Raw genomic sequence first — 22,228 nt, forward strand, 5'->3', positions numbered from 1 at the left:
TGCTTACCACTGTTGTTCTGTACCATAGCCTGGACTGTTATCTCTATTATGTTGATTCAAAAAGTGCTGATGTGAGTTTGTACTTCGAACTACAGCCGAATGCTGAATGGACCCTCTGTTCTGTTTTTTGGAATTGGGTGCTGAATCGACGTTGCATTTTGTTCCTTAAGACAGCACAGAACGTGAACTGCACTATGTTCTGCCACACCGGCGATGTGACGTCACACTATGTGCAAGTAGCAGCAGTGAAGCAACACCGCGTTCTATCGGACTGAGATAACTGACCTCACGCTGCGTGTTAAGTAGCAGTGAAGCGACGCTGCGTCCTCTCCGTGTGACACAGAGATGACGTCACAGTGCCTGTTCACTAGCAGTGAAGTGCGTGTTGTTAATGGTCAAGTGACAGTGCATCTTGTTCTATGGCACAACGATGAAATGACAGTGTAGTTTATTCAAAGAATGGTGAGGTCACCGATGTTTTTTGCGTGGTAGTGGCTGAAGGAAAGCCCTATTTTTATTTTGTATTGTACAAAGTCGAAATTACAACGTGTACCTTATTAGTTAAAGTAAGCACGCCCTACAAATGCACGCAAGATAACATAAAAAAATTAAATAAATAACGCACCGTGGCAGAGTGTTGAGGACAGCCCATATTTTCAGTTCGGTAGTAGAGCTCGTTGAAGTGACACTATTTAGATCTGGACAACATACTTCTGAAGTTACAATGTATTTTGCTTGATTGAGAGACCGGCATTAGAATGCATTCTGCTCTATTTCAGATAATGTTATAATCTATTTTACTCGATAGCCGAGGATGTCGAAGTGGCCCTGTATATCTATTTGGTATCGGAAACTGTTGACGTTGCATTATATTTTGATCAATAGCAGAGAGTGTTGTGTGTGTGTGTGTGTGTGTGTGTGTGTGTATATATATATATATATATATATATATATATTCACTGAAAAAACCATAGGTTTCACACATGTTATAGTTAGCTGTACATTTCACTCGTAAAAAACCAATGAAATTCCCCCGTTATAGTTAGTGCAGGCAACTATAACTCACGCGACCGGAATCCTCTGCTGATGCTAATACTGTATTTAGACACTTATTTGCCCATGTCTTCTTCCATTAAATTTTAGCTATACATATATTACAAATATTTTTTTTTCATAAAGACACATATGTCATCAGCAGAAGATTGCGGTCGCGTGAGTTATAGTTGCCTGCACTAACTATAACGGGGGAATTTCATTGGTTTTTTACGAGTGAAATGTACAGCTAACTATAACATGTGTGAAACCTATGGTTTTTTCAGTGAATTTGCAAGGTTTTTTAAATGCTAATTCCTAACTATAACGTGTGTGAAACCTATGGTTTTTTCAGTGAATTTGTACGGTTTTTTAAATGCTAAGTTACTTTACGCCATTCGTGGCGTGCGCGCCCAGTTAACGCAGTTCGTTCCGTGCGCGCACGGTGCGCTTCGCCGTAGTGCCGTGCACGCACGGTGGTCACGCGGTGCGCTGCGCGCACCTTGTGCCCACGTTATGCGGGATGGGCCATGTACGCACGATGCGCTTCGCGCACCGTGCGCACATTTGTTAATTTCATAGCTCTTATATGCCATGCACAAATGGTGCCCTTCGGGCACCATTTGCACACGGAGTGGGGAGAATGTGGATAATTTTTTTAAAAAAAAATTTTTACTGTACGCGTACGGTAAGCGTAATCGGCGATTTTCCGAATTTTTTTTTTTTTTTTTTTGGGCTTGGGGGTTGTTTGGGGACCCCTATATCAATGCTGGGTGGTTAGGATCTCAAGAAACTGCCTCTTTACACATTTTTGGGCTTCGTTTTTGCTGCCCAACTCAGAGAGCGAGAGAGAAAATGGCGGCCGCCGCTTCCTGGTTTCGACCGATTCGAATGTTTACTAAGAGCCAATCAAAATCGTGCTCGCGCACGCCACCGTACGCATACGGTAAGCTTACGGTAAGCGCACCGTAAGCTGCCACAGATATATATATTGATTTAAAGGCTATTTTCTCAGAATCTACTGAACAGATTTACACCAAACCTACAAAAGGCACTTCCTTGACCTGAGGACTACCTCTCTGCCAAATTTCAAGTAATTCTGTTCAGCCGTTCGGGCTGTAGCTGTGTCTAAAGGTCCTATGGAAAAATGCATGGGAAAAACGCGTTTTGGGACCCCCCTTTTATCTCAGCCCCCGCTTGACGAATCCCCCCGAGACTTTCAGGGTAGGAGCAGAGCGTAGCGCCCCACCTATTTTGAAAAATTCGCGAGGATTCGTCGACCGGCGCCAAAGTTATTCAAAATAGAATGTTGCGGATTTCCTATGGAAACGTGGTCCTAACTATAACTACCTACTGGCGACCGCCAGTAGGTAATATATATATATAACTCTCTGCTACTCACTCGCTGCTACTCACTCGCTGCTACTCACTCGCTGCTACTCACTCGCTGCTACTCACTCGCTGCTACTCACTCGCTGCTACTCACTCGCTGCTACTCACTCGCTGCTACTCACTCGCTGCTACTCACTCTCTGCTACTCACTCTCTGCTACTCACTCGCTGCTACTCACTCGCTGCTACTCTCTCTACTACTCACTCTCTGCTACTCACTCTCTGCTATTCTACTACTCACTCTCTGCTACTCTACTACTCACTCTCTGCTACTCTACTACTCACTCTCTGCTACTCTACTACTCACTCTCTGCTACTCTACTACTCACTCTCTGCTACTCTACTACTCTCCTCTACTACTCACTCGCTACTACTCACTCTACTACTCAATCTACTACTCAATCTACTACTAACTCTCTATTACTCTCTACTACTCACTCTCTACTACTCACTCTCTGCTAACTCTTTACTACTCTCCTCTACTACTCTACCACCCACTCTACCACCCACTCTACCACCCACTCTACCACCCACTCTACCACCCACTCTACCACCCACTCTACCACCCACTCTGCCACCCACTCTGCCACCCACTCTGCCACCCACTCTGCCACCCACTCTGCCACCCACTCTGCCACCCACTCTGCCACCCACTCTGCCACCCACTCTGCCACCCACTCTCTGCTACTCACTCTCTACTACTCACTCTCTACTGCTCTCTACTCACTCTTTACTACTCTCTACATACTACTCTACTACTCACTCTCTACTACTCTCTACTACTCAGTCTTACTCTCTATTACTCACTCTACTACTCACTCTCGACTCACTCTCTAATACTCACTCTACTAACTCTTTACTACTCACTCTTCACTACTCTCCTCTACTATTCACTCTCTACCACTCACTCTCTTACTCTATACTACTCACTCTCTACTACTCACTCTCTGCTACTCACTCTCTACTCACTCTACTACTCACGTTCTACTACTCTCTACTACTCAATCTCTATTACTCTACTACTCACTCTCTACTACACACTCTCTGCTACTCACTCTACTACTCTCTACTGCTCAATTTATACTACTCTCTACTACTCTCTGACTCACTCTCTACTACTCACGCTCTACTGAAATCTACTACTCACTTTACTACTCACTCTCTACTACTCACTCTCTGCTACTCACTCTCTGCTACTCTACTCACTCTCTACTACGCTCTAGTACTCAATCTCTAGTACTCACTCTCTAGTACGCACTCTCTAGTACGCACTCTCTAGTACGCACTCTCTAGTACGCACTCTCTAGTACGCACTCTCTAGTACGCACTCTCTAGTACGCACTCTCTAGTACGCACTCTCTATTACTCACTCTCTATTACTCACTCTCTATTACTCACTCTATGCTGCTCACTCTCTACTCTCTACTCACTCTCTACCACTCTACTACTCACTTTCTACTACTCTCTACTCTCTACTACTCGCTCTACTACAATCTACTACTCACTGTCTACTACTCACTCTCTGCTACTCTCTATTACTCTGCACTACTCACTCTGTACTACTCACTCTGTACTACTCACTCTCTGCTACTCACTCTACTACCTACTACTCTCTGCTCAATCTCCACTACTTTCTACTACTCACTCTCTACTACTTTCTATTACTCTCTACTACTCACTACTATAATGTACTACTCACTCTCTACTACTCACTCTACTACAATCTACTACTCACTCTCAACTGCTCATTGCCTATTATCTACTACTCACTCTCTGCTACTCACTCTCTGCTACTCACTCTCTGCTACTCACTCTCTGCTACTCACTCTCTTCTACTCTACTACTCACTCTGTACTACTCACACTACTGCTCACACTCTACTGCTCACACTACTGCTCACTCTCTACTGCTCACTCTCTACTGCTCACTCTCTACTGCTCACTCTCTACTGCTCACTCTCTACTGCTCACTCTCTACTGCTCACTCTCTCTACCTCTCTATTACTCTCTACCTCATAAATACAAATATATGCATGCATACATATACATATATGCATACATATGCATGTTATGTACATGAAAGTTTGAAAAACAATAATAAAAGCGAAGCTAAAAAGCCGCCTAGTTACAAACAGGACTGCTTTAACTTAAACGAGGGCGAGACCTATTGCATTTTCAATGTTTGTTTATTTGGGGCCATCCTGCTTGAGTTGCCAGGGAAGTTCTTTCAGGAACTCTATTGGCTCTTGTTTTCCTTACACTGGGGCACATCACGGCGCCGTATGGTGCTCCGAAAATTTACACCTACCAGTGCTGCAGGGTAGTTTAGCAACCCCCAATCTGAAATTGTACTATATAGCAGGGCAGTTACAATGGGTGGCTCATTGGCGGTCCTACCTGTGGGATACGGTGGGTACCCCGGAGAGTAGTTCCCCGACTCGGGAGATACTGACCAGGATTTTGTTACAGCCTTCCCCTCTCTCTGGTGTGCGGTACTTGAATGTGCATATTTGGACAGCAGCTAATGTGTGGGCCTGGGCCCTCTGATGCCGTGTACCATGATGCCGTATACACGCGAACTTCCGCTCTCGGTTGCTCCGCGTTGGAAGCGACGAGGGTGTTAGGCTGGTCTCCACATCAGGATGGCAGTCAGGGTCAGTGTTGGGGGATCTTTTTGTAGGTGGTGAAGAGAAAGGCGGGGCCGGTATCTGCCCTGCCGCAAGTATGGCGGGGTGACGACCCCCTCCCCCCTTCGCCTGCTCTCCCGGGCCCGGCACGCTTCACTGCGTCAGTATGACGTAGCAGACGCGCCACGGCGGGGATTGGCTGGCGGGAGCTACCCCTTGACCCGGAAGCGATTAAGGCGCTTCCGGGTCAAGGGGGGACAGGGGGCGGGCCGGTTAGAACTGGCTTGCCCCAGTAATAGTGATAAAAGGCCGGGGAGCGCAGGAGTTGGACTCTTTGTCCCGCGCTCTCAGGCCTGCTGCACTCAGCCTCCAGGAGGCTGACAACCTTTGTTTGTGTTTTGTTTTGCAGGTCTTCGCATTTGTCGTCGGCGGTACGGCGGTTCCTGTCCTTGGATCGAGCCCGACGCGGGACTTCAGCGAGGACGAAGCGGGCAGCTCTCCGACGCGACGGAGGCGTTTTCCCGACGGAGGATTGCGGCGGAACGTGGGCAGCGAGGAGCGCTGCTGATTAAGAAGACTGCGGGCGGGAGAATCATCGGAGCAGGGGGGAGAGGCAATTACCGGTTCGAGCGGCAAGGCAGCCCCGGGGGTTTGTGTAGAGCGCGCGCACGCGCTGACAAGGTACGAGGCTGCTAAAACGGCTCAGTGCTTTAATTGCTCGCTGCTGACTGCTGTTATTTACCAGTTGATTCTGTGCAGTTAGATCACGTTTGGTTTGAATTGTAGTCACTGTGGCCAAATGGTTAAGGTCTGAGACTCGTACTCTCAAGGTTACATGTTCAATTCCCATTGTTTCTGTTCAGTTAGAACTCATCGATTGTTTTCAGGCAGATCTCCTTTTGGATTGAGGGTCCAGGGTTCAGGTCCCTGGATGGCCAGCCAGCTCATTTAAATTCAGGGGCCTGGGGGCATTACAGAGTGGGAGCATTAGGCTAGAGTCACTGTGGCCTAATGGTTAAGGTGTGAGACTCTTACTCTCAAGGTTACATGTTCAATTCCCATTGTTTCTGTTCAGTTAGAACTCTAGAAATGTATGAGTCCGGTCCTCATAGAAGACATCTGCTGCATCAGGGGAGCCCCGTTTTCTTTAACAAAGATTGTGGTTTGTTAATTTTGCAATACACATGCTAACTTGATTTTCACCGTAGGAATACTGAGGGGGTGCGCATCACGCTAGACAAAGAGGCGAGGCAGACGGTGTCGCAGTGAGGGGACACAGGCAGGCCTGCACTTCACTGCTTCTGTGGGCCGCTGGGCTAGAGTTCACTCGTCTACCACCCAGGCTAGCTGGTGTGGTGCGGTCCCGGTTGAGTGGTGCTTACGGCCAGCTTGTGTACCCCCAACGTAGAGGTAAGGACCTGGTGGGGTCCCAGTTCGGTGACGAATAGAGTTGTGCTTGCAGGGTAGTTACCGATCGGTGCGTGGGTTATCTGACACTTTGGGGCTCAAGTAAAAAGATGTCTGGTAAACGGGGGGCCAAGCGTTCCCACATGGAGCATATGTTGGAAGCTATGATGCGCAGGATGGCGACAATGGATTGGAGATGGGGAAAGGTAGGGCAAATGGGGCACAGCCTGGCGGAGCTCAGACAGAAGGTGGATGATCAGAGTGGGCCATCAGGCAGGCCCAAGCGGACAATAGTGCCCCCAAAGCCCAGGGGGGGAACTAGAAGCACTCCCCAAGCGGGTTAGAAGCAAGAAGGGGAAGAGCCAGGACTCAAAAGCAGGGCAACCTTTAGGGGAGACCCCTGATGGGGGGGGGGGGGGGGAGGGGGTCCCTCAGGTCTTCCAGTTATACCAGAGATCCCTATAGTTATTCCTGATGTAGCGCCAAATGTCCCAGTGACCCCTGTGCCTGCACCAAGTCCGGTGCCTCCAGCAGCTATCCCGGTGGTACCAATTGTGAGCCCGGTGGTGCCCACATCATGCCCAAATGTTCCGGTCCGGAACCCTGGGGCCCCGGTCCCGGTTTTAGCGCCAGCAGAGGTTGGGCAGGTCCCGCCGGAATTAGCTTCACAGATAGCAGCAGTCCTTCCTTGGTTAGGAAAGGGGGGGGATGTTACCACTTTCTGTGGGAGCCAAAGAAGTAGGGGAGGACCCATTGGCAGAGGCAAAAAGAATGGTGGCGAGGATTATGGCTGCCCCGAGCAGGGAGCCGAGCCCAGGCCCGAATAAGGCCAGTCAACCCCAAACAGCGCTGCAGGAGAGCGACAGTGGAAAAGACAAGATGCCAGAGCCAGCGGGAGTTGGGGCAATAGGTAAGGAGGTGGCATTACCATTATTGGGCGTGGGGGTGCTACCCTCCAGGAGGGAACATTTAGCATGGCATGTAACACGCGAAGTGAGGGAATTGATATGGTCTGGCCCTTATGTCAATATGTTTTCTTTACTTGTTGATAACAGGGAAATGGAGTATGCTAAGAGGCAAAAAGATTGGATGCTTCCCAGAGAGTGGCGGGTAGAAATGTCAAGATTCAGGGTGGAGGAGACATTGACAAATTGGATAAGGGCTTTCTCAGTGTTTATGGCCATAATAGCTGAACGTTCACCTAATCTGCCAGCAGAAATGGCGTGTTACCAGAGCAGGGTAACGATGACACATGTTAAGTATGGTGGCGTAGGTTGGAAAGAATACGACATGAATTTCAGGAAGGCGAAAGAATTTGACCCTTCACTGACATGGGACCGGGTGGATTCTATCTCATGGTTTGACCAGTTTGGCCCAGGGCAGCCGGGCAATGCAGGGCAAAATTGGGGCAAGGGTCACACTTCTCAGCCATCTCAGTCCTTTCGGCCAACACAAACCGGGGGCACGGCCCCGGGTACAGGGAATGGGGGGGGGGGGGGGGGGGGAAAGGAGTATGCTGGGATTTCAATAGAAAGTCATGCACCAGAGCCCAAGGCACTTGTAAATTCAGGCACGCATGCTCCATATGTAATCACCCCTCTCACCCAGAGTCAAAATGCCTTAAAAAGGGGAATGCCTTTTCAGGAAATAGAGGGATGAAGAAACAAGAATAAGGAAAAGGAAAAAATGGTAACGCATTCACCCATTGACGTATTGGCTATGACTCCTTGGTTAAATAGGTAACCAGATCATGCCACAGCTAGGATGTTACAGGAAGGGTTTTTGTATGGTTTTAGGATCCCAGTCGGGGACTACACAGGGACACCAGAGTGTAAAAATCAGCTGTCGGTAAGATCAAACCCAGGGGTGGCAGCACAAAAAATTTATAAGGAATTACGCCTGGGTAGAATAGTGGGTCCATTTGACTCCGTCCCTGTACCAAACTTTGTCTGCTCCCCTCTGGGGGTGGTCCCAAAGAAAGAGGAGGGGGAGTTCAGGTTAATTCATAATCTATCAGCCCCTAGAGGCAATTCATTAAATGACGCCATCAATGAGGAACTCTGCAGCGTAAAATATGCTTCCTTTGACCAGGCGGTGGAGATGTTAAGGGTTTTGGGACCAGGGACCTTGCTAGCCAAATCAGATGTTGAATCCGCTTTCCGGCTGCTGCCGGTTCATCCTTTAGATCACCACCTGTTAGGTTTTTCATTTCAAGGAAAATTCTACATGGATAGGTGCATGCCCATGGGTTGTTCTGTTTCCTGTGCTTACTTTGAAAATTTTAGTTCATTTTTGGAATGGGTTTTCAGGCAGGCGACTGGACACCAATTTGTCATGCATTATCTAGATGACTTTCTCTTTCTGGGGTCGGCGGGCTCCCGGTAATGCGCTGGGGCATTGGAGGAATTTTGCGTGCTCATGCGTACATTTGGGGTCCCTCTGGCACCAGGGAAGACAGTGGGTCAAGCAACCACAATTGAATTTTTAGGCATTGAATTGGATTCAGTACAAGGATGTTTTAGGTTACCTAAAGAAAAAATAATGAAATTTCGAGCAGTACTGCAAAAATGTCTGTCAAAAGATAAAGTAACCTTACACCAGCTGCAACAGGCAGTGGGACAGTTGAACTTTGCGCTACGGGTAATACCTATGGCAAGACCATTCTCACGTTCCATCTCACAGGCCATGACAGGCCTGCGTGAAAAACATCACACAAGACTGTCGTCTGAGGTTCGCCAGGACATGCGGATTTGGATCGCATTTCTGGAGGGTTTCAACGGCAGGGTAATGTGGCCCGGTCCCCCCACTACTTCCGCGGAGTTAGGTTTATAGACTGACGCTGTGGGCAGTGTGGGATTTGGTGCCATACTCAGGAACCAGTGGGTGGCGCATCAGTGGCCGGTTTGGTGGGTGGAGAGGGGTCTAACAGCCAACATAGGTTTCTTGGAACGGTTTACCATTTGGGTGGCATTGACGGTTTGGCCCCATCTGCTAAATCAATCTGTGATTTTTTTGGTCTGATAACATGACAGTGGTCGAATGCACCAATCAACAGGCGGCACGGTGCAAAATGATTCTCCGCTTGTTTTGTTTGTTTGCTTTCAGTTTCTCTAACCTGTTACGCAGGGGGGAAACTGCCATTGCCACAACAGCAAGATTCTTCTCAACGGCGGTTAAAACCGCAGGACAAAGGAACACAGAATGTGTGGGTCATTGCTCATTCCTATATACGGCATATGAAATCTGTTTTCCTTTCAGGTAATTACAGACAAAGAGCTGAGCAGGATGGTTTCAAAGTATCTTTTCATGGAAAAGGGGGCCTCTGCCTCAGTCAGTTTAGGGGTTTTGTGACGGGTCTTTTGAATAGACACAGTCCTCCGCCCACAATAGTTATTTTGCATTTAGGTGGAAATGATCTGGTAACACTGGGCAGAAGGGTCTTGATGGAGGACATAATCTCCGAAGTCGGCTGGTTAGCTAAGGTGTGCCAGGGCTGCACCATAGTTTGGTTGCAGATGATACCCAGATTCAAATGGAGGGGGGGGGGGAATTCTGTGAAAGCGTTGAATCACTCGGTAAGGAGGATCAACAATAAAATTGGGTAACTGTTCAGATCCCCTCAATTACAGAACATTGCACACTGGTGTATCAGGGGGGAACCGTGCTTCTTAAAAGACAGGGTCCACTTGACTAGGTTAGGTAATGAAATCATGTTAGAAAATGTCATAGCTTGGCTAGGGAGTGTAAGGGCGGGGCATGACCTTTCAGGGCAACAGGAGGGGGGGGGCCAGATAGTCGGGCAACTATGCTGGCCTGTGGCGGTAAGGTCATGACTGGTGAGCAGTAAATTTAAGGTCCTTAGGGGGCGGCGCCATTCTCGGATGGGGTCGCCCAGGAGGAGGGACAAGGGGTCTCTCCTATGACTCCAGGGGCGGTACATCGGGTTGGCTGGATGGGTGCGGGGAAAGGGGGGAGTCACGCTTTCTTTAGGCTGGTTGGCAACCCCGCACTGGCATTGACGTCACTAAATGGCGCAGAGTGCAAGAGCCCCCATTTTTAATGGAGTTCAGGGAACATATGGGGGTAATCGGGGGGGAAGTACCCTCTCGGTAAGCGGGCCCTCTGTGCATGCGCACTCCCACGGGAGGGCGTGGCTAATTGATAAGGATCTGACACCGGTTAGCGACCTTGCCGTAGGCCCAAATAGGATACGCAGAAAGTAATTAATGTATGATTATGATCCAGATGTTAGATTCGGATAGGAAAAACTATGTATTAGAAATATGGTAAGGTTAGCCATCTGATATCTGTGCATATGAATTGTAATCAAATGTCATGTTATGTTTCTGCGTAAATTGTGTAAATATTGTTTAATTCAATTTTATTTTGTTTTCATATTTTAATAAATACAGCCGGGGGTTGTACAACCCCCGCCTCCAAAGAAACTCTCCCCTCATGTCCATCATCAGTAAATGTGGTTTATGCACAGGGTGGGGGAGGGGGAAGTTCGGTAGTCCCAGGCCATATTGTGTCCCTTCTTGAGTCTTATGACCTTCCGTCGGGGTTATTTCTTGTTGCACGGTACATTGACATGTAGGATTCGTGAGTGGTGGAGCTCGGAGGCGGCGGAGACTCGGAGCATAATTGTCTCCACCTTCCTTTTCTCATCACAGGTCAGACAAAGGCAGTCACACTGCTGTATATGGCTCTCCTGCAGGGGAGCCGGCTAGATAGATCTTTCGGAGCTAGGCTCGTGTTGGGAAATGGATATTGCGTCGCCGCCTACTGATCAGACTTGGTGGACGATTTTCTAGTGCACCTCAAGTGTTCTTAAATGCTCGCTTTATGCTCATCCAATTTTGTTATTCGTATCAGGCCTACCTTACCCCTAGGCACATAACCGCCATGTTCTCTGCAGCGACTGCTACTTGCCCTCGATGTGCTACTGAAGATGCTGTCTTTCTACATATGGTTTGGTCTTGCCCTTTATTGTAGCCATTTTGGATGTTGGTCCTCTGGGTGGTTCATGGTGCCCTCCATTATGAATTTGAGCTTAGTTCTCAGCTATGTCTACTGGGCCTTCTCGAGCGCGCAGCGGCCTGAAAGACTATGGATAGATTCTGGGCCTGGCCCTGATTCTTGTTCGCAGACAGATTACGATAAGTTGGAAGTTGACTCGGTGGCCAGATATCTGTATATCGGGGTTGGAGTTGACAAAAGCTTGGCAGAGAAGAGGCCAGGGAAGCACGAAATGTGCCGATCATGCTTGCATGGGGCACTATAATTATGGCCTGTTCTCAAGTGAACAGGGAGGGTCAACTTATTGTGCATGACTATTTTTCGGAGGTCTCTTTGCCTGATGCTTTCCCGTTGGTCACTGCATAGGCCCAGGCTACTAAAGTTGTGTGCTTTGTGTGATTGTTGAGGTGTGGAATGGTTAAGTATGCCGTCGTATGTCTGGGAGTGGCTGGCCGTCTGGGTGACTGTGATGGAGGGTGGAGTATTGGCTTTCGGAAGGGGCAGGATTCCAATGTGGGACGCTATTCTTTTTGCTTGGAAGTGTTGGCTCCAGTGTCACTGGCCCTTTCACTTGTTAACGATATTGCCTCCACGAGTATTACCTGCCGATTTTGTTGTCTTATTGTTTTTTATTAGTTCATTGTCTTTTTGTTGCAATGAAAATCTAATGAAAACATTGAACAACAAAAAAAGAATTGCACTGTTTGGACATTCTAATGATTGAGTGCCTGTGCTGGCTGAAGTAAACCCTTACCTGGATTTTATTGAGCTTGTAGATGTGTATTTTGATTGATTCTAAGTAGCTTGCTGCCTTTATTGTACTGTTTAGATTGGGCTACCCACCTCCATGCACTCACTGTCCATCTTTCATTGCTCCTCCTGTGACCCCCTTCAATGTAAATCACTGCCTTTATTCTTCTGCTGCACCTAGTATGACCCCTCCCATGTATTGACTGCACTTTTTATACTGCTGTACTTGGGTTGATCTATTTATGTCACCTACTTTCTTGGACATGAGATAGGCTGTCGACTTCTTTACACATACTGCCTTTCTTGTACTGCTCTTCCTGTGCTTGATTTTCTTGTATTGCTTTGGTGTATATGACTCCTTCCAGGAAGCACATTGACTTTCTTTTATCTGCTATGCCTGGTATGAACTCCTTTCATGTAATCTTTGCTATTTTGTACAGCTATGCCTTGGATCCCTTCCATCAAACATACTATTCTAGTACTGCTACACGTGGCATGAAACATGCCTGCTAGCGGTACTGTGGAAAGCGGGCGTGTTACCTTTAGGGAGTCGGAGAGCTCAATCATGGCTGACAAAGGTGTTGGTGGCATGAAAGTGTCCCACGCTCTTTGCTGCCATTTTATCACCTTTTTTACAGTCTGGCTTGACAGCGCAACAGTCGCCACACAGTTATGAGAGCCAAACTAGAGAGGGGTTCTGGCTCCACCCACATGCTAGGAGTGAGGAGTACATGTTTTGATTGCGCAGAAGTTGTATGCTTCCACAAAAAAGTTCTTACCCTCCACGCAGCTGTGATAATTTTGTTTATTTATCCAGCTGCCTATGCATGGACTTCCAGGCAGACACATGACACTGGATTGCTATTAAAGTGTATTAGATCATTTTTGTTGTTTTTCTGTGGCCGAAGCACAGATAGGAGAAGGGCAGCCCTCAAACGACATGGAATTTTAGGTCTAACTTGACAGTTTAATTGTCACTCGACCTTTTAACCTATGCCAATAGTATTCTAAAGTTCATTGCTTCCAGACAAATACACATCTTTTCTCATGCTATTTACTCGTAATACTTCACATTACCATACTACATTAACTTAAAGCCAGACCTATTGGTATTGGCAATGCTTGGGATTATTTCTTCAGCCTCTTATGATTTCTGGCCTACTTATGCCTTTGGTTCTACCTATGTGGCTAACTGATTGTCCTTGCTCTGTTACTCTATCTCCCATTCCATATCAACAACCAACAGAAGGTTGTCATGTCCCTAGATTTAATTTCCAGCATAAGTGATTCCTTTTAAGAAACACTCTCTAGCTTTCTGTTTCTCACTGGCATAATTTCTACTGAAAAAGATCACCCTTATCTCAAGATCAAGATGATCCTGGTGAAAGAGTAACCACTTTGTCCAGCTCTTGACAATTCCATGCACTTGCTTAATGTCTTGTATTACATGCCAGGGCTAACCACCCCCGAGTATTTGGTCCCTTATTGTACTGCTTGGCTTGTGCTGAAATGTTCAGTGTGCTCACTGTCTTTCTTTTCCTGGTCCTCTAGAACTGACTCCTTAATGGATTTACTAACTTTCTTGTACTTGTGCTCTCCCGTTCAATACACGTACTGCTATTTAGGTTTTGACTGAACAGTGTATGCAGTGCATGCACTGTCCTTGTGAAATCTCCTGTAAACAGAAATAAAAGCTTAAAAGGGGCTTGTAGCCTGCCCCTTATTTACAATTACTTACCATTTGTTGGCTTGCATGCCACTCTTGTTTCTATGCTCCTTATTGGTCAGCGGCTTCCTCCTGCACTTTGAGTTTCTGTCCCTGCAGTGCAGCATAGACCAACTACAGTTTTCAGTCTGTGGCCAGTGACCTTCCACCGCCCACACTCTTTCAGAGATACATTTCTAATTTTAAACATGCACTCTCCAAGAGTGAATGTGTCTTCGTCCGTCCTCCCTCCCCCCACTGGCTTTGTTTTCCTGACTCCCGCCTTGGTTTTGCCCAAACCTCCCTCCCCCAAAACCCTTGTGTCTGCCCCCTCTACCCCATAGCTCTCGGAGAGCTATTTGGCTTTGTTAATGTTTTAAACATGTTGCACCACAGCGCAGGCTGCTGTGCAACATACCTTAAAGAAAACAAATAAAGCACTATGACGGAATCAACACCAGCTGCACCATAGCACTTTGTTTTTTTTAACTTTAAGCCATGTGGGTCAGGGAGAAACTGTTCTTGGTTTGGATGTGTTCCAGTTCAGGGAGGACCTAGTTTGGCAGTTGGGGATGGCTTGTTCCCATGAAGACTAATTTGTGTATGGGGCGCAAACTGAGGTGGCATGCAGGGCAAAAGAACTATGGGTTTGAATGCTACCCAAAGCAATTGACAGCGGTTAGAAATATTGCAAGCATTCCTCCATCACCTTTTGTGTGTTTGATATAAGCCCCTAAGTGCCCAAAACTTTGCCCAGAGGTGTGCGTCCCATACTCACTGTGCCACTGGAATCAAGCTACACCTGACTAAAGAGCTCCAATCAGGACAAAACTGGTCTTGGGTTGCATGTGTTCTGGTTCAGGAAGGACCCGACCTGGCAGTTTGGGATAGACTGTTCCCATGAGGAGCAGGGTCAAGACTGATTTACATATGGCTGGGCAAAACTGAGGTGGCATGGTGAGCAAAGAATGATGGGCTGGAATGCTACTCCGAATGATTGCAAGTGGTTAGACTTATTGCAAGCATTCCTCCTATCACCTTTTGTGTGCTTGACACACATTTTCTTACCTTGAAAATTAAAAGATAAGATAAATATTGCAAGGAAGTGTAGTGCAGACAGTGCACCAGACAATTCTCTACCCCATGGATATGCTCCACATTAAAAGTATGTTTCTGCAACCACCATCTCGAAAATTCCTGCAGCTACAGGATCCAGACCTTTCCTTACAATGATCTCCTGGAGAGGTTTTTGAGGATATAATCTTAGGCCATTCTATTCTGTAAGAGCATGGCCTTCTGAGTATCTCACTGTTCTAATATCAAACCTAAGGAAATGGAGTTACATTGGCTACTTCTAATATCTGCGTTACAACAAATAATTGATGGACGGAATGCTGACAATGCAGACATTCTCCCCCAGTCAAGAGATCTGGGTTAAATCCATCGTTCTTTTGCCCACTACACCACCCCAGTTTAGACATGGCCATATGCAAATCAGTCTTGACCCTGTGCCTCATGGGAACAGTCCAGCCCGAACTGCCAAGCCATGTCTTCCCTGGACCGGAATCAAGCATCCTAGGACCGGTTTCTGGCTATCAGCCGTCATCAGCCAGGATAGCTTGACTCCAGTGGCGTAGTGAGCACGGGTCCCACGTCTGGGAATACCCATCCCACTTAGGGCGAAAAGCGTTACAACAAACAATTGATGGACGGAATGCTGACAATGCAGACATTCTCCCCCAGTCAAGAGATCTGGGTTAAATCCATCGTTCTTTTGCCCACTACACCACCCCAGTTTAGACATGGCCATATGCAAATCAGTCTTGACCCTGTGCCTCATGGGATCAGTCCAGCCCGAACTGCCAAGCCATGTCTTCCCTGGACCGGAATCAAGCATCCTAGGACCGGTTTCTGGCTATCAGCCGTCATCAGCCAGGATAGCTTGACTCCAGTGGCGTAGTGAGCACGGGTCCCACGTCTGGGAATACCCATCCCACTTAGGGCGAAAAGCGTTACAACAAACAATTGATGGACGGAATGCTGACAATGCAGTCATTCTCCCCCAGTCAAGAGATCTGGGTTAAATCCATCGTTCTTTTGCCCACTACACCACCCCAGTTTAGACATGGCCATATGCAAATCAGTCTTGACCCTGTGCCTCATGGGAACAGTCCAGCCCGAACTGCCAAGCCATGTCTTCCCTGGACCGGAATCAAGCATCCTGGTCTGCTGATCTCAGCAGGCCACCATCCCCAGTATTTTTGCGATTCCTAGCGGGTCGCAAATGAACTACCTCATTAATATTCATTAGGTAGGTCATTTGCAACCCCCTAGGAATCGCTAAAAGTGTACTATACACCTTCATACATTGCATTTTGAGATTCTCTAATTGCGAACCCTTGTGATTCACAATTAGGGAATCGCAAGATGCTATATTCATACATCTGGCCCTTCGACCGTTACAAGCAAATATAAGGTTATTCAAGTTTAGCTCATTTGCTATTTTTCAAAGGTTTTGTATCAATTGGAAATATAGGGTATGTTACAAATAAGGCTTCTTTTCTGCCTTTGATTATTGTATTTAAAACCCTGAGGAAGTTGTCCAGTAACCACGAAATGCATGTGGACTGTAAGCTCTATTACCCAAACAAGAAATGATTCCTCTACTATGCAAACCACAGTAAATTGTTATATCAATATAGTAAAGGACTAAGTTTGGAGGATTTGGATGGCTAACCAAAAAGTGTGCAAGTGTGTATGTGGAACACAAGGATTATAAATAATGAAGAGACAACAAAAGTAATGAAAAGCTGTCATGAACTTATTTAAAGTGTATTTTTCATCTTTCTTCATCATATATTGGTGTGAATATTTAGAAATATAATACAAAGAAATGTAAAAGAATAATTTCAATGTGGCTGCACAGTTATTATCAATGTCTGGGTAACTTTTTCTTTTGATTGATATAAATGTTTGACTTCTCACAAACATGTACCATATTAATTTGAATGTATGAGCCAGAATGCTTACTAGAGTTGTAGATTGAGGGAGTGTTGCGTCTTGAATGACATTTAACCCACCTAACTAAATAGACTTTGTCAGAGGTGGTTCTCAGGATCTAGTCGGACTGCAGCAAAAATATGTTAAAGATAAGGTGCGAAATGTAATGGAGTGTTTTTCACTTGGGACTACATCCTGTAAAAAACATAAACTACTTTTAAAGTCGTTGATAATAGTTTAGAAACATTATGTAAACAATTTATATTATCTCTTTAATTCTGTTGCTATAAATCTTTTACTAAAATATTTAAGTTCTCTGCAACATGGGCAAGCTCAAATGTGTGCTCTGACATAATTATGTAGGATATTGCAAACACTTAAGTCGTATAAAGTATCTTTGTTTAATCAACAAGGAGTCTATCTTCCTTACAATCTCACTGCAAGACAGATAATGATATCTAAACAAGCATTGGAAATGCAATCGGTCTCGCATTTGTTTGAGTTAGAGCTATTGGCATTGTAATTGGCAATGTCTTTTACCTATGTGTTATGAAGTGTATGTATGTGGTGTGTAGTGGAATTATGTGGGTTGGATTGGATTAGTTAGTTTGGTGGCGAGGAATTCCTTGGTGTGGAGTGGGTTTGTGCTGTGGAATTATGTGGCATGGTGTGATATGGAAATATGTGGATAGTATTTATGTGGTATTGGTGTACTGGAATTATATGGAGTGGGATTGTGTGTTATGGAGTATAATTATGTGGAATTGCATTTTGTGGAGTGGTATGTAGTGGAGTTTAATTATGTGGTGTGCTGTCGAATTTTGTGGCACAATGTCTAATTGTGGTGTGTTGTGTAATTGTGTTTTTGAATAGTATTATGTGATTTGGTGTCAAATTATGTGGTGTGGATTGGACATATGTGGAGTTGAAATGCGTTGCGTGGAACTGTGTTTCTAGTTTTACATTTGAGAGCTATTGGCATTGTCAATGTTAATGTGTTTTTTAGCCATGTGTTATCGAGTGGATTGAACGTATGTGGTGTGGATTAGAATTATGTGGGTTGGATTGGAATTGTTTGTTGTGTAATAGTGTGGTTTGTAATTGTGGGTGTTGAGTGAAGTTGTGTGTAGTGGAATTATCTGCCATGATGTGCAGTGGAATTGTGTAGATCTAAATGATGTGGCATCAAGTGTACTGAAATGATATGGAGTGGGATTGTGTGTTATAAAGTGAAATTATGTGGAGTGATATTGTGTGTCGTGGAGTGGAATTTTGTGGTGTTGAATTTTGTAGCATGATGTGGAATTATGTGTTGTGAATTGGATATATGTGGTGTGGAGTGGAATTGTGTTTTGTAGTTGAAATATGTAGTTTGGTATGGAATGGAATTTTGTGGAGTTGAATTGTGTGGCATGGAACTGTGTGGCATTGAGTGAAATTATGTTGTGTAAATATGTGGTATGGTGTGGAATGTATTTATGTGGAATATTACGTGGCATAGAGTGGATTTATGTGGTGTGTATGTATGTGGTATTGAGTAGAGTGCAATTCGGTGGAGTTGAATTTTGTTGTTGAGTGGTATTATTGTGGAGTGAAAATATGTTGGGTGGTGTTATACAGTGGTCAGGTTGAATCATGGTTGTATTGTCGCGTCCATGGCATCCAAGTCAATACCTATAATAAACTGCTCAAGAATGCTCACTGTGGTACCGGCCGCCATCCAGAGTGAAAAGACAGTCATAAGAACATACAGCAAATTATGAAAGCAACAAATGGAAAAATAAAGGCTAGAGTATTGATATTCTGTGTGAAAGTAGGGGACTTCCCCTGTTATTGCAGTATTTTCAAAGAAAAGCAGACGGCTGCCAGTCATATGGTAAGGGAAAAAATAAAGGGCAGCAAGTCTCAGCACATGATTTATCACTCAAAAATCACTTTTGAATATATTTTGAAAATGTAACCAATTTTCTCCAAACATCAGCTTTGAGTTTTGAAAATACACACATTTTCATCTTTAAATAAATAATTTTGTCATGCATATGTTAAGTTAAGCAAACAAACCGTTCCAATTCATAAAGCTGGGATGCACACAGGAGAGCTAACAAGTAGCTGGAGAGCGACCAGTAGCTCATTAGCCACTTGTTAGAGAAGCCTAATGCTCCCCCGCTAAACTGGAGAGAGCCACAATAAAGTTTTTCTTGCATTTTCCTTTTGTTTCTGTGGTCGTGCGCCATGTTTACCTTTTTCTAATGGGCGCACTATTGCGCGTTACTGCGAGAGCCGGCAGCCCGTCCTGGTGTCTGCTGCTCCAGTAGAAGCACACAGGGGTCCGGGGATGGGGTCCTGGCCTCTTTTAACATAAATACGCCAGGAAGCACCTACATCACATACAAGATGGTGACAGCGTGACCAGGCCCGAGCCGGTAGGGGGGAGGTTGAAATGGTTTTTGAAGTGGTGTGTGGGAGGAGGGAAAAGGGCTGTGAAAGCAACATGAGGGACAGGACACACTTTTTAGAACTCAAGAGTCCATAGAGCATGTTCAACAACATATAGAAACAACATAGAATTAAACAATGTTTGAACAGTTACAGGATCGGGTGAACAAAAGGGAGCAAAAGAAAACAAGTGGGAGGGGGCGGGAAGTGCATGGAACAGGCCCCTGTCTGATGAGCAAGAAACAAAGAAATGCAAATGTTGGGTGTGTTTGCTGGAAAGCCAAAAGTCAACAAAAAAAATAGTGCCCAGGAGGAGCGCAGGAACACAAGTAACTGAGGCAGTCCTCAAGCCCATATTCTGAATGCAGCATGTCTTGAAGAGACAGCCCAAGTGCTGTCTATGCAAGACCTAAAAACAGCTACGTATAAAAAAAACTCCTAGTAGGTTTTGGCATGGTATCCAGAAGCTTGAAAAGTGAGGCACAGAGTGACCGGTCCAACAGACCTGAACAAAGGGATGAAGCCGGGAACAAATTGGACCCAGGAAAGGAATGGAACAGACGAAGAATATTCCAACTGTTATGGAAAGCGGAGCAGTGGTCTTCCATCAGCTTCTTATACCTTTTAGCAAATGGCCAGGACAGTGACGGTGTCCTTATGTGCTCTTGGGGACCATTGCACCACAAAGTGTGATCCAGAACGCTGCCAATGCAGGGCTTGCACCGAGGCCTGGCAGTCAGTCTCCAGCCGAACAGCCCCAAGAGCCAGTGTGAGACACAGAGCGAGCCCCCAGGATGCTGAGCGCGAAGGAAAAAGAGAATGCAAAAGATAGAGGTGATTTTAGTTCACGTAGCTTGAGCAGTCTTGTGAGCTCTGCATCTGTGGTGCACCCTAACATTAAGCACTACTCTCCTATTAGAAATTAATAAGACCAGAGGGTATACAAAAGCACGTGGAGAGAGGTTTGAGCAATGACCATGTTTTTAAGGTTCATACTAAGCCACTTTCCTTTTCTGAGAGTAATTCAAAGTTGGCCTTACAAAGAGGTAAGAAGTGGAATTGCAGCATATGCTTTCCTGAATTAGGCTCACTAATCTGTTGAATAAAGATAATTGAGAATAGTGCATATCAATCAGTATTATTTTAATCAGTTCCAGCTAAACAAGATTTTGTGATGGGGATGACCTGTTGCAAATTTTAATTAATACTTGTAATGTGAATATATGGGTTAACTAATATTTTTTAATCATTGCACAAAATGTGCAAATGTGCTTGTGTAAATGATCTGTAAGCACAAGTATTTTAAATAACACATAGACTTGTTTGATGAAGATGTTGCCGAATCTAGAATATGGTTTATGGGATACAATTAACATTTGTTAGTTTTTTTGGATGTATTTTTTTAAAGTGAAGTATAAATGAATGCAAGCTGTGGAAGCACAGTTTTATAATATGCCTAAAGTTGTAACAGTTCTACAACCTGAAAGACAGCTCTACTGTCAAACGCCTGGCCCTTTAAGACCGGTGCGACTTGAAGCATAGCTTCACTTCCAAATGTCGGAGCTTGAAAGGGGTGGGGATGCTGAGGGATAGTTGTGCTGTCTGAGTCTAGCAGCACTACCCAGCAGTGAGATTTCCTATCATCACTTTTATGAACCGTTTAGTTCAGTTGGGTCAAGCGAAGCAAACAACAACTGCTGGAGTGCGTTGAATTAGGAAATGAAAACCCTGCACTAGACATGTGGGCGTTTAGCACGTGTTGTAATCTGGAAATCTCACCGGCACACTTTAATCAGCCTGAATTAAATGGAACCGTTTTTGTTCTCCATCCCAAACATAACGTAGATGTACACGAGGGCCTCCATTAAAGGTACACTGATCCCACCTGTGTGGAGCAAGTGGTAAATGGTTGGGAAGGGGTATTTCTTTTGCCAGTGGGGGTTTGGATGGGCAGTTCTCCTTTTACTTCAGCTGGAGGAATCTTCTTCTGTTCCCCCCCCATGTGGGCCTAATAATTCTAAGCCCTGACACCTATAGTTGCCTGGAACGGTTTCCTCTCGTGGATACCACTTCCGGCACCTCGTGATGGAAACCTCTGTGGCAAGCTTCACTCACCAGGACTTGTTTCACTGCTCTTCTGTGCGATTTGTCTGACTATAACCTTGCACCATATATCTTAAGAATCTAGGCCATAATTAGGGTATACGTGACAACTGACTTGCTTCTTCACTAATGGCATCACCATCAGGGTGGGGACCAGGGCGGGTGGCAGGAGTACAACTAAATTCATTTTTTTTAAATATAACTTTAGGTAAATACCTCTCACTGCAGTGATTTAATACGGTTTCCACGCGCTAAACACACGTATTTTAATTTTCAATGGACTATATCATATTTTTAGACGGTGTTTGTTGCATGATTTACATTCTGAAGATTTTCAGTGCTCGGTTCGTGCACAGGCTCTTAGAGCCAAGCTAGACCCTTGCCTCGGCTCTTATGTTTTTGTTGGCTCAGCCACTTCAAGTTAAGAATGTATAAAAGGTTAAAGCCAGTGAGAGTACAACAGAATGCACAATTAATAAATAAACGCCTGTGCAAGCAGTCCACGCTCTCGGCCCTATTAGGACACACATCTGCCATCGGAAAATCATACATATGTTGGCCGAACAGTACGGAGGTGAACACAGGAGGAGCATACAGGAGCGCTGTCACCGTAAGCAGCCCCTGCCTGCCCCTCCCCACTCCAGCACTTGTTGAAACCTGCTTCCCGCAGACAGCAGCTCTTCCCTCGGGGCTGAATCTGCACACGGGGAGAGTGGTGCTCTCGGTTCATTTCCCTTTTATAAAACATTCACTAAAGCA

The sequence above is a fragment of the Triturus cristatus genome, chromosome 1_1 (assembly GCF_964204655.1).
Source record: "Triturus cristatus chromosome 1_1, aTriCri1.1, whole genome shotgun sequence".
NCBI lineage: Eukaryota > Metazoa > Chordata > Amphibia > Caudata > Salamandridae > Triturus > Triturus cristatus.